At 44.9% G+C, this 14,137-nt stretch overlaps 1 protein-coding gene across 1 annotated transcript in view; it reads left to right on the plus strand.

Moving 5' to 3' along the window:
• The first annotated feature begins 11,156 nt into the window (after positions 1-11,156).
• The window catches only part of LOC306918341 (uncharacterized protein), a 30,198-nt gene continuing 27,217 nt past the window's right edge, over positions 11,157-14,137 (plus strand). Inside the window, exon 1 of the mRNA XM_079531230.1 lies at positions 11,157-11,270. The gene's annotated coding sequence lies outside the window, so the exon portion shown is untranslated. The remainder of the gene's footprint in view (positions 11,271-14,137) is intronic.

The raw sequence follows: 14,137 nt of genomic DNA on the forward strand, positions 1-14,137 counted from the left end.
CACACACACGCACGCACACACACAAACGCACGCACGCAAGATACGTTGCTGTTTTTGTTGTTTTTGATTGATTGAAATATTTATTAACAGTTTGCAGAATTACAGTACATTTCAAGCACAAACTCAATACAAAGGCTGTTAACTGTGAGTGGACGACACAATTAAGCATTACACTTGTTTCCAATAGGGTCCACCATGTTCAATTCATCACAAACATTTAGAGACGTACAAATAGACACTTCTATATAGACAAAGAACAGAACAGGAATTCATCATAATGGAGGTAAAAAGGGAAAAGAAACATATACAGTGAGGGAAAAAAGGGGTGGGCGGTGGGGGGATTCACGTTCAGCTCCGTTCATTGATTGATTGATTGATTGAAGAATTTATTAACAGTTTGCAGAATTACAGTACATTTCAAGCACAAACTCAATACAAAGGCTGTTAACTGTGAGTGGACGACCCAATTAAGCATTACACTTGTTTCCAACAGGGTCCACCATGTTCAAATCATCAAAACATTTAGAGACGTACAAATAGACACTTCTATAGACAGAACAGGAATTCATCATAATGGAGGTAAAAAGGGAAAATAAATATATACAGTGAGGGGAAAAAAGGGGGGGGCGGGGGGGGGGATTCAGATTTTACGGGGGCCAGTTTCGAATTGCAGCCATCCGTAGGTGCCCTTTGAGAGCGGTTTTGAAGGAGTCAAGGGATTCGCATGTCTTAATGACAGTTGGTAGGGCGTTCCACATTTTGGTGGCATAGGAGCGAAAAGAATTTAGTCCCTTGTTTGTGCCGAATCTGGGTTGTACATGGTTCGTTGCACTCCCTCTGGTGTTGTGGGTGTGGACTTCGTTAACATTAAGGAAGTATCTAGACAGGTACATGGGTATCTTGGTGGTGTATCGAATCTTGTGGACCAGACCCATTGCAAGTTGCTGTACTCTGTCGTCGACCCTAAGCCATTCCACCCTGTCGAAGTGGGCAGGGGTGAGGTGGGTTCGGGGGGCTAGATCAAGTAGGAGCCTGACCAGTTTGTTTTGGGAAGTCTGGAGCCTGGTTTTAAGGGCCTTTGAGGTGCTGTGGTACCAGGAGGTGCATGCATAGTCAAAGAAACCCTGTACAAGGGCTCCTGTTAAGGTCTTCAAGGTGTTTTTGTTGACCAGTGAGGAGATCCTGTAGAGGAATCTTGTTCTATGGTTGACTTTTTTGATTACGTTGGTGGCCATTTTATCACCGGAAAGATTAGCCTCCAGGATGGAACCTAGGTAGGTAATTTCATCTTTACGTGTGATAACATTGTCACCCACTCTAACCAAGAAGCCATTTGCCTTGCTGAGATTACTAATAGAGCCAAAGAGAATGGATTCAGTTTTTCCCAGGTGTAAAGATAGTTTGTTATCAGCGAGCCAGGTGCAGATTCTACCGAGTTCAGAGCTGAGGGCATTTTCAACCTGCAGTTTGTCCCTGTCCGAGACCAGCAGTGCTGAGTCATCTGCGAACAGGAACAAGTGCCAGTCACAGGCTGAAGTCATGTCGTTTACATATATTAGGAACAGTAGAGGCCCTAGTATGCTTCCTTGTGGAACGCCACAGCTCACTGGGAGGGGGGGGGACAGTGTTCCGTTCACTTCCACCATCTGTTCTCTCCCCTCCAGGTAGGATTGCATCCAGCTCACTGATGTGCTATCGAAACCAATTGCTTTTAGCTTGTTAACCAGTATGGAGTGGTTCACGGTGTCAAAAGCCTTTTGGAGGTCCAGCATGACCATGCCGCAGTATTTGCCAGCGTCCACCTCTTGTTTGATGTGGTCGCTCAAATAGAGAAGGCATGTGTCAGTGGAGTGGGATGTTCTGAAGCCAGATTGGAACTCGTACAATAATTTATTAGTGGCAAGATACTTTTCAACCTGTTCATAGACTATTTTTTCCATCACTTTCGAGATGGAACTAAGAATAGAAATAGGGCGGTAGTTGCCGGGGTCTAATTTACTCCCTTTCTTGTGCAAGGGGGTTACTTTGGCCAGTTTGAAATCTTGGGGGACCTGTCCCTGTTTGATGGAGAGGTTTACTATGTGGGTGATGATTGGAGCTATAGAGATGGCTGAGTCTCTGAGAAATTTGGAGGGAATGTTGTCATGGCCTGTGGCCTTGTGGGGTTGGAGGGCACTCAGTTTCTTAATTATCTCATCAGTTGTTACCATAACTAGTTTAAAATCGTCTTTACAAACACCTAGGTTTTTGTAGAAGGTTGTAATGTGCTCTACACCAAAGAGCCCAGAGTGGGAGGGCAGTTTGTTAACCAGAGTTGTTGCTATGTTTGTAAAGAAGATATTCAAGTAGTTGGCCACATCAAGGTTGTCAGTGATGAGAGTGTTGTCAGATTTGATGTTTATGTTCGAAAATCTGGTTTTTAGTTTCTGACCATAGCTTAGTTGATTGTTCAGTAGCTTCCAGAGCTCATGAGGATTGTTTTTGTTTTCCTGAGCTTTATCATTAATGAAGTTACTTTTAGCTGATTTGGTCATGGCAGTTACACTGTTTCGTAGTTTGATTCGTTGTGTATTTAGGTTGTTCAAACGAGCTTGGCGAACACTGTCGAAGCGCTTGGCTAGCTTTGACTTGCATTTTAGAACTTCAGAGCATTTTTTGTCTCTGGCTTTCATTGCAGCCAGTATGTCCGAATTCATCCATGGTTCCGAGCGGGTTTTGCCCCTGGTGGTTCTCAAAGGAGCCATGTTGTTCAGTACTGATGTAAATTTGGTTTTAAAACCAAGCCAAGCTTCTTCGACAAGTGTGCTTTTAAGCTCATCGGACTGATAGATCTGGTAGATCTGCTATTTTGGTATTTTTGGGGACTTGTGTCAATATGTTCCTTTTGACCCAGACCGTGTTCTCCTTATCCTATTTATGTCATGTCACCCTCCACAGGCCTAATCATCTCAGACCTATATTATTATATCATATTATATTATGGATTGCCTGACGCCAAGCTCAGATTTTATATCTTAATTAGGCTCCATACTGTCTGCCTGTAGCCACAAAAGTTAGCTGGCATATTGAGAGGTCTATTTGGATAAACACTGCATGTATTTGACCTTGGTGGCTAGTGAGAAAGTAGATAGGAGCATTTCTCTCTGTAAAGAGTTCACAGCTAGCCGGGAAGAAAGGTTATCTTCAGGTTGCCATAGCAACGCCAGCCTCAGTGCTTTCCCGGTCTATGAAGCTGTCCCAATATCCGTCTCATCATCTATGTGCTGGTCCAATGAGCGTTCGACACCTAGTGCCAGCGTGTCCTAGTGGAAATTAACTGTCTGTTCCGCCAATGAAATGTGTATCAACAATTGTATTCTCCAGTATTAATGCCTTTGAAATGAATTGTCCGGCAGAGAGAGAACCCTGTGCAGTTTGTCGCACAGGGTGAGAGTTTTTTGTAATTTGGCTGTGTGTGGATCTGTCCTGTCTCTCTGATCTGAAAATGAATAGACATTAATCATAATCTGCTGACTGGACAATCCTTCTTCCTGGTGGTGTCATCTTTTTATTGGGTACAAGGTATTTTTCTAAAAGAGTATTTCCTGCTTAAAGTAATCCTGTTAAAGCTAATTGTTAACCGGTTGTGGTGCTGAGTATTCCTCAGTACTAAAAATACTTTCTTAAAAGTATTTTTTTTTATAGTTATAGCCCTGTGTGGCTCAGTAATTCGGTATAATACAGTCCTTTATATCTTGGGTAAATCATTAATTGTCCCTTCTGCATTTTATATGCAACTAAATGGTTTTATCTTCATTATAAATCCATCACGGACCAATCCAGACTCTCCAATACTTGGTTAAAGACCTCACTAGAGTAGGTTTTGAGGTCCCTTGATATGACTGTTTTGTGGCAGCCGGTCTTAAGTTGTTGTATTTTGCGGGTACAGAATATCATAAAATGATCACTAAGCCCACATACAATAACCCCTTTCTTGGAGATTCTGGATTTGTCCGAGGACAGAATGAGATCAATGACAGTTTGAGTAGAATCACACACTCTAGTGGGTTGGGTAATTAGCTGACTGACACTATGTAGATCACAGAACTTACTGAATGACTCCCTCGTCCAGGTTTGTTGAGGGCTCTGGTGGGGCCGATTGAGCCATGGTGTCGACCGGAGAAGCAGCAGAAATAGCAGGTAAAGTATCACGGTGTCCGTCTCCAGCCGCGATGTCCCCCTTGGTTGGATGTGGAGACTCTTCATGCCTGTAGATGGTGGTGTTGTCCGTGTCTTTTGCCTCGACTTCCGCCGATGTAAGATCACTCCGCCTGCTGTTGTCTGGGACGCGCACGGCTCTTGCGAATGTAGTATCCACAGCCGGGACATCAGCGTGTATATCCAGCATGGGTGTGCAGGTTGGCTGGTGGTGAGGAAGGATGCCAGCGGTGTTGTTGTTGTTGGTCGTCGCCTGGCTGGTCGGCATTGGTGTTGTTGTGTCGATGGTGATTCCTTTGTTCTCTCCGGTTACTTGTCCACTCCGGAGCCGTCTTGCCATTTGTCGTGTGTTCACGGGACCAGGGTTACTCTCGATGTCGCCAGACAGTAACAAAATAATGAGAAAGAAAGATCTCTTCCCTTTGTTAATCTGGAGTTTGTCTCTTTGTGCTAGTAGGGATTGAATAGCTGCTAAACCGTATCCAGGCCGCTTTCCAATGATCCCGTTGACTTCGTCATTGACCAGGTAAAAGTCGCTGTGAGAATCCGGTTGAAAATCCTCTTTTACGGTTTTGTTTTTCTCCATTTCACCTCGATGTAATCCCCTTGGTATATTAAGATAGGAATCTGTACACCATAGGAGGAGCTGCGTTGGGTCCCCAAGTCGGCTCCGTGGCCGTACCTTGAGTTGGCTGTGTGGCCGTGACCGTCTCTTGTGTTGTCCTTGCGTTGGGTCCCCAAGTCGGCTCCGTGGCCGTACCTTGAGTTGGCTGTGTGGCCGCGACCGTCTCTTGTGTTGTCCTTGCGTCCGTGTTTGAGGGATTCCAATTTTACAGGGGCCAGTTTCGAATTAGAGCCATCCGTAGGTGCCCTTTGAGAGCGGTTTTGAAGGAGTTTCACATGTCTTAATGAATGTTGGTAGGGCGTTCCACAGGGCGTTCCACATTTTGGTGGCATAGGAGCGAAAATAATTTAGTCCCTTGTTTGTGCCGAATCTGGGTTGTACATGGTTCGTTGCACTCCCTCTGGTGTTGTGGGTGTGGACTTCGTTAACATTAAGGAAGTATCTAGACAGGTACATGGGTATCTTGGTGGTGTATCGAATCTTGTGGACCAGACCCATTGCAAGATGCTGTACTCTGTCGTCGACCCTAAGCCATTCCAGCCTGTCGAAGTGGGCAGGGGTGAGGTGGGTTCGGGGGGCGAGGTCAAGTAGGAGCCTGACCAGTTTGTTTTGGGAAGTCTGGAGCCTAGTTTTAAGGGCCTTTGAGGTGCTGTGGTACCAGGAGGTGCATGCATAGTCAAAGAAACCTTGTACAAGGGCTCCTGTTAAGGTCTTCAAGGTGTTTTTGTTGACCAGTGAGGAGATCCTGTAGAGGAATCTTGTTCTTTGGTTGACCTTTTTGATTACGTTGGTGGCCATTTTATCACCGGAAAGATTAGCCTCCAGGATGGAACCTAGGTAGGTAATTTCATCTTTACGTGTGATAACATTGTCACCCACTCTAACCAAGAAGCCATTTGCCTTGCTGAGATTACTATTAGAGCCAAAGAGAGTGGATTCAGTTTTTCCCAGGTGTAAAGATAGTTTGTTATCAGCGAGCCAGGTGCAGATTCTACCGAGTTCAGAGCTGAGGGCCTTTTCAACCTGCAGTTTGTTCCTGTCCGAGACTAGCAGTGCTGAGTCATCTGCGAACAGGAACAAGTTGCAGTCACAAGCTGAAGTCATGTCGTTAACATATAGGAACAGTAAAGCCCCTAGTATGCTTCCTTGTGGAACGCCACAGCTCACTGGGAGGGGGGGGACAGTGTTCCATTCACCTCCACCATCTGTTCTCTCCCCTCCAGGTAGGATTGCATCCAGCTCACTGATGTGCTATCGAAACCAATTGCTTTTAGCTTGTTAACCAGTATGGAGTGGTTCACGGTGTCAAAAGCCTTTTGGAGGTCCAGCTTGACCATGCCGCAGTATTTGCCAGCATCCACCTCATGTTTGATGTGGTCGCTCAAATAGAGAAGGCATGTGTCAGTGGAGTGGGACGTTCTGAAGCCAGATTGGAACTCGACACTTCTATATAGTCAAAGAACAGAACAAAACAGAACAAAAAAGGGAAAAGAAACCTCATATAGCCTACAGTGAAGGGAAAAAGGGGTGGGCGGTGGGGGGGATTCAGATTTTACGGGGGCCAGTTTTGAATTGCGGCCATCCGTAGGTGCCCTTTGAGAGCGGTTTTGAAGGAGTCAAGGGATTTGCATGTCTTAATGACTGTTGGTAGGGCATTCCACATTTTGGTGGCATAGGAGCGAAAAGAATTTAGTCCCTTGTTTGTGCCGAATCTGGGTTGTACATGGTTCGTTGAACTCCCTCTGGTGTTGTGGGTGTGAACTTCGTTAACATTAAGGAAGTATCTAGACAGGTACATGGGTATCTTGGTGGAGTATCGAATCTTGTGGACCAGACCCATTGCAAGATGCTGTACTGGGTTCGGGGGGTGAGGCCAAGTAGGAGCCTGACCAGTTTGTTTTGGGAAGCCTGGAGCCTAGTTTTAAGGGCCTTTGAGGTGCTGTGGTACCAGGAGGCGCATGCATAGTCAAAGAAGCCTTGTACGAGGGCTCCTGTTAAGGTCTTCAAGGTGTTTTTGTTGACCAGTGAGGAGATCCTGTAAAGGAATCTTGTTCTTTGGTTGACTTTTTTGATTTGCATGTCTTAATGACTGTTGGTAGGGCGTTCCACATTTTGGTGGCATAGGAGCGAAAATAATTTAGTACCATGTTTGTGCCGAATATGGGTTGAACATGGTTTGTTACACTCCCTCTGGTGTTGTGGGTGTGGACTTTGTTGACATTAACATGTTGTTGTTGTTGTTTTTAATATTTAGGGCAAGTAGGTATAATTTGTGACGTATTTATAGTGTTAATTGTGCACAAAGACTCAAGAGAAACCTGAAAAAATAAAATAATAATTAAAGGATTATTCTCGCAAATATTTTCGACCACATTTAGTTTATATCAGAATATAGTGTTTTAATAGATTCATGTAATATCTCATTAGTTTATATCAGAATATAGTGTTTTAATAGATTCATGTAATATCTCATTAGTTATATGTTTCTATGGCTCTACGTTGTTTCAGATCCGTTCTGTGAACACAAATTACACTTCCTGTTTATGAGCGAGCAGAAAGAAGGTTTCCGGTTGCCTTCAGAATAAGATTGTATTATTATTATTATTATTATTTTTTAAATATTGTCTATATAAGCTTTCATGCATGAATCCATTTGCTGACCGGCTGTCAGTATTGAGCATTTTTTATAGGGGTTTATATGTGATAACAACCTATAGCCTATAAGGCAAAATGTCAAAAACGTCAACATTTCATTATGCTTTAAGCAGGAGACAGTGGGGGCTGTAGTGTAGCATGCCACTGGGGGGGGGGGGGGGGGGGGGGGGGCTGTAGTGTAGCATGCCACTAGGGGGGGGGGGGGGGGGGCTGTAGTGTAGCATGCCACTAGGACACAGGACAGACAGTGGGGGGGCTGTAGTGTAGCATGCCACTAGGACACAGGACAGACAGTGAGGGGGGGGGGGGGGGGGGGCTGTAGTGTAGCATGCCACTAGGACACAGGACAGAGACAGTGGGGGCTGTAGTGTAGCATGCCACTAGGACACAGGACAGACAGTGGGGGCTGTAGTGTAGCATGCCACTAGGACACAGGACAGAGACAGTGGGGGGGCTGTAGTGTAGCATGCCACTAGGACACAGGACAGACAGTGGGGCTGTAGTGTAGCATGCCACTAGGACACAGGACAGAGACAGTGGGGGCTGTAGTGTAGCATGCCACTAGGACACAGGACAGAGACAGTGGGGACTGTAGTGTAGCATGCCACTAGGACACAGGACAGACAGTGGGGGCTGTAGTGTAGCATGCCACTAGGACACAGGACAGAGACAGTGGGGACTGTAGTGTAGCATGCCACTAGGACACAGGACAGACAGTGGGGGCTGTAGTGTAGCATGCCACTAGGACACAGGACAGAGACAGTGGGGGCTGTAGTGTAGCATGCCACTAGGACACAGGACAGACAGTGGGGGCTGTAGTGTAGCATGCCACTAGGACACAGGACAGAGACAGTGGGGGCTGTAGTGTAGCATGCCACTAGGACACAGGACAGACAGTGGGGGCTGTAGTGTAGCATGCCACTAGGACACAGGACAGACAGTGGGGGGGCTGTAGTGTAGCATGCCACTAGGACACAAGACAGACAGTGGTGGCTGTAGTGTAGCATGCCACTAGGACACAGGACAGAGACAGTGGGGGCTGTAGTGTAGCATGCCACTAGGACACAGGACAGACAGTGGGGGCTGTAGTGTAGCATGCCACTAGGACACAGGACAGAGACAGTGGGGACTGTAGTGTAGCATGCCACTAGGACACAGGACAGACAGTGGGGGCTGTAGTGTAGCATGCCACTAGGACACAGGACAGAGACAGTGGGGGCTGTAGTGTAGCATGCCACTAGGACACAGGACAGACAGTGGGGGCTGTAGTGTAGCATGCCACTAGGACACAGGACAGAGACAGTGGGGGCTGTAGTGTAGCATGCCACTAGGACACAGGACAGACAGTGGGGGCTGTAGTGTAGCATGCCACTAGGACACAGGACAGAGACAGTGGGGACTGTAGTGTAGCATGCCACTAGGACACAAGACAGACAGTGGGGACTGTAGTGTAGCATGCCACTAGGACACAGGACAGACAGTGGGGACTGTAGTGTAGCATGCCACTAGGACACAGGACAGACAGTGGGGGCTGTAGTGTAGCATGCCACTAGGACACAGGACAGAGACAGTGGGGACTGTAGTGTTGCATGCCACTAGGACACAGGACAGACAGTGGGGGCTGTAGTGTAGCATGCCACTAGGACACAGGACAGAGACAGTGGGGGCTGTAGTGTAGCATGCCACTAGGACACAGGACAGAGACAGTGGGGGCTGTAGTGTAGCATGCCACTAGGACACAGGACAGAGACAGTGGGGGCTGTAGTGTAGCATGCCACTAGGACACAAGACAGACAGTGGGGGCTGTAGTGTAGCATGCCACTAGGACACAGGACAGACAGTGAGGGGGGGGGGGGGCTGTAGTGTAGCATGCCACTAGGACACAGGACAGACAGTGAGGGGGGGGGGGCTGTAGTGTAGCATGCCACTAGGACACAGGACAGACAATGGGGGCTGTCCTGCAGACTCCTGCATGTCCTCAAGATGTCTTCTTCTGAGAGGACACTCCAGTTTTGAGCTTGTAGATCAAGTTTTTTTTTGCTATATTTGAATTTAAATCCTGATTTTTTTTTTGTTTGCTATTTTTTAATTGAATCCTGCAAAGTAACATTTGTATTATATTTCAAATGCATTTAGTTCATATGTTAACTTTATGAACTTAAATGCAAATAAATTGGACATAAAAAACACAATACAATTCTAATAGGCCTACTTGTCATTCAGCTGCTACATACATAGACTGAAGCGAGTCATGTTTGGAATTAACAGCTGAAATCAATATCCGATATTAACCTGGCGGTCGCATTATGTGATGGTGGGGGCCGCATGTGGCCCCCGGGCCGCCAGTTGCCCGTGTATCTGTTGTAGAGCATCGTTCAAATACTTGCAAACGAATCGTTTTTCCAATAGATTCCGTTTTCTCTAGAGAGTGTACTCTTATTTTGAAGAGATCGTCCAACGGAAGTCTTATCTTTTTCAGCTTATATCCGCTGGCAGAACACTGCTCAGATCCAGCAGGTTGATGATTTATTTCTACTCATGTTCCAGGGTGGATATTGTGATCTGTATTGCCTCTACACATGTTACAGGGTGGATAATGTGATAGTATTGTATTGCCTCTACACATGTTACAGGGTGGATAATGTGATCTGTATTGCCTCTACTCATGTTACAGGGTGGATAATGTGATCTGTATTGCCTCTACTCATGTTCCAGGGTGGATATTGTGATCTGTATTGCCTCTACTCATGTTACAGGGTGGATAATGTGATCTGTATTGCCTCTACTCATGTTACAGGGTGGATAATGTGATCTGTATTGCCTCTACTCATGTTACAGGGTAGATATTGTGATCTGTATTGCCTCTACTCATGTTACAGGGTGGATCATGTGATCTGTATTGCCTCTACACATGTTACAGGGTGGATAATGTGATCTGTATTGCCTCTACTCATGTTACAGGGTGGATATTGTGATCTGTATTGCCTCTACTCATGTTCCAGGGTGGATATTGTGATCTGTATTGCCTCTACTCATGTTCCAGGGTGGATATTGTGATCTGTTTTGCCTCTACACATGTTACAGGGTGGATAATGTGATCTGTATTGCCTCTACACATGTTACAGGGTGGATAATGTGATCTGTATTGCCTCTACACATGTTACAGGGTGGATATTGTGATCTGTATTGCCTCTACACATGTTACAGGGTGGATAATGTGATCTGTATTGCCTCTACACATGTTACAGGGTGGATATTGTGATCTTTATTGTTTCTACTCATGTTCCAGGGTGGATAATGTGATAGTATTGTATTGACTCTACTCATGTTACAGGGTGGATATTGTGATCTGTATTGCCTCTACACATGTTCCAGGGTGGATATTGTGATCTGTATTGCCTCTACTCATGTTACAGGGTGGATATTGTGATCTGTATTGCCTCTACACATGTTCCAGGGTGGATATTGTGATCTGTATTGCCTCTACACATGTTCCAGGGTGGATATTGTGATCTGTATTGCCTCTACACATGTTACAGGGTGGATAATGTGATCTGTATTGTTTCTACTCATGTTACAGGGTGGATATTGTGATCTGTATTGCCTCTACACATGTTCCAGGGTGGATAATGTGGTCCACGCAGCCGTTCGGGATGCTGTGAGAATGTGATCACTACACAGCGTCCATCCTCTGGTACAGTGGTCTGGTACAGGTACAGTGGTACAGTGGACCATCGGTACAGTGGTACAGTGGTACAGAGGTTCCATCATGGTACCTCCATCCCTGCTGCAGGTACAGTTCTCTGTTTAATGACCTCATTATGTCATCATCATCATCATCATCATCTGGTTGCGTTTTGTTATTGTGATGCTAAAACAATAGCTCTGCAGCCTGATGGAAACACCATGCACCATCTAGGGTTTAATATGCACCATCTAGGGTTTAATATGCACCATCTAAGGGTTTAATATGCACCATCTAAGGGTTTAATATGCACCATCTGCAGCACCATATAGCAGCGTAGCCTAATGCAGATCTGATCAGCACCATCTGCCCCTGCTGCAGCAGAACGGCTAGTTGGCTGCAGTAATGAAGATCTGATATGCACTGGCAGGGTGAAATATGTACCATCTGCTGAATGCTATGGTAGGGTGAAATATGTACCATCTGCTGAATGCTATGGTAGGGTGAAATATGTACCATCTGCTGAATGCTATGGCAGGGTGAAATATGTACCATCTGTATGCACTGGCAGGGTGAAATATGTACCATCTGCTGAATGCTATGGTAGGGTGAAATATGTACCATCTGCTGAATGCTATGGTAGGGTGAAATATGTACCATCTGCTGAATGCTATGGTAGGGTGAAATATGTACCATCTGCTGAATGCTATGGCAGGGTGAAATATGTACCATCTGCTGAATGCTATGGGTTTATGTACCATCTGAATGCTATGGTAGGGTGTAATATGTACCATCTGCTGAATGCTATGGTAGGGTGTAATATGCACCAGCTGAATGCTATGGTAGGGTGTAATATGTACCATCTGCTGAATGCTATGGGTTTATGTACCATCTGAATGCTATGGTAGGGTGTAATATGTACCATCTGCTGAATGCTATGGTAGGGTGTAATATGCACCAGCTGAATGCTATGGTAGGGTGAAATATGTACCATCTGCTGAATGCTATGGTAGGGTGAAATATGTACCATCTGCTGAATGCTATGGTAGGGTGAAATATGTACCATCTGCTGAATGCTATGGTAGGGTGAAATATGTACCATCTGCTGAATGCTATGGTAGGGTGAAATATGTACCATCTGCTGAATGCTATGGCAGGGTGAAATATGTACCATCTGCTGAATGCTATGGGTTTATGTACCATCTGAATGCTATGGTAGGGTGTAATATGTACCATCTGCTGAATGCTATGGTAGGGTGTAATATGCACCAGCTGAATGCTATGGTAGGGTGTAATATGTACCATCTGCTGAATGCTATGGGTTTATGTACCATCTGAATGCTATGGTAGGGTGTAATATGTACCATCTGCTGAATGCTATGGTAGGGTGTAATATGCACCAGCTGAATGCTATGGTAGGGTGAAATATGTACCATCTGCTGAATGCTATGGTAGGGTGAAATATGTACCATCTGCTGAATGCTATGGTAGGGTGAAATATGTACCATCTGCTGAATGCTATGGTAGGGTGAAATATGTACCATCTGCTGAATGCTATGGTAGGGTGAAATATGTACCATCTGCTGAATGCTATGGTAGGGTGAAATATGTACCATCTGCTGAATGCTATGGGTTTATGTACCATCTGAATGCTATGGTAGGGTGTAATATGTACCATCTGAATGCTATGGTAGGGTGTAATATGTACCATCTGAATGCTATGGTAGGGTGTAATATGCACCATCTGAATGCTATGGTAGGGTGTAATATGCACCATCTGAATGCTATGGTAGGGTGTAATATGCACCATCTGAATGCTATGGTAGGGTGTAATATGCACCATCTGAATGCTATGGTAGGGTGTAATATGCACCATCTGAATGCTATGGTAGGGTGTAATATGTACCATCTGAATGCTATGGTAGGGTGTAATATGTACCATCTGAATGCTATGGTAGGGTGTAATATGTACCATCTGAATGCTATGGTAGGGTGTAATATGCACCATCTGAATGCTATGGTAGGGTGTAATATGCACCATCTGAATGCTATGGTAGGGTGTAATATGCACCATCTGAATGCTATGGTAGGGTGTAATATGCACCATCTGAATGCTATGGTAGGGTGTAATATGCACCATCTGAATGCTATGGTAGGGTGTAATATGTACCATCTGAATGCTATGGTAGGGTGTAATATGCACCATCTGAATGCTATGGTAGGGTGTACTATGCACCATCTGAATGCTATGGTAGGGTGTACTATGTACCATCTGAATGCTATGGTAGGGTGTAATATGCACCATCTGAATGCTATGGTAGGGTGTAATATGTACCATCTGAATGCTATGGTAGGGTGTAATATGTACCATCTGAATGCTATGGTAGGGTGTAATATGTACCATCTGAATGCTATGGTAGGGTGTAATATGCACCATCTGAATGCTATGGTAGGGTGTAATATGTACCATCTGAATGCTATGGTAGGGTGTAATATGTACCATCTGAATGCTATGGTAGGGTGTAATATGCACCATCTGAATGCTATGGTAGGGTGTAATATGCACCATCTGAATGCTATGGTAGGGTGTAATATGCACCATCTGAATGCTATAGTGAAGTCTATAGTCTACGGTTTGGCTACAAACAAATGAAGGTTGATGCTGGATTGCAACACGACTAATATTAATGTTAGTGTGATGCTTATTTCATTTCAGTCTGTTATGATGCATTATTATTATTATTATTATTATTATTGTTATTGTTATTGTTATTGTTATTGTTATTGTTATTGTTATTGTTATTGTTATTATTATTCAGTCTGTTATGATATAACATAAAGCATTTAAAATGCTTTATGTTTGGATCATCATTGTTGTGGAACAACAGCGCTCCCTGCCGACCAGTTTATATATCTGCTGCAGCTGCAGCTGCTGCGGCAAAAGTTTTGTCGTAACGATCTGTCATGTTTTGGTT

The sequence above is a fragment of the Electrona antarctica genome (assembly GCF_951216825.1).
Source record: "Electrona antarctica genome assembly, contig: scaffold_93, whole genome shotgun sequence".
Classification (NCBI taxonomy): domain Eukaryota; kingdom Metazoa; phylum Chordata; class Actinopteri; order Myctophiformes; family Myctophidae; genus Electrona; species Electrona antarctica.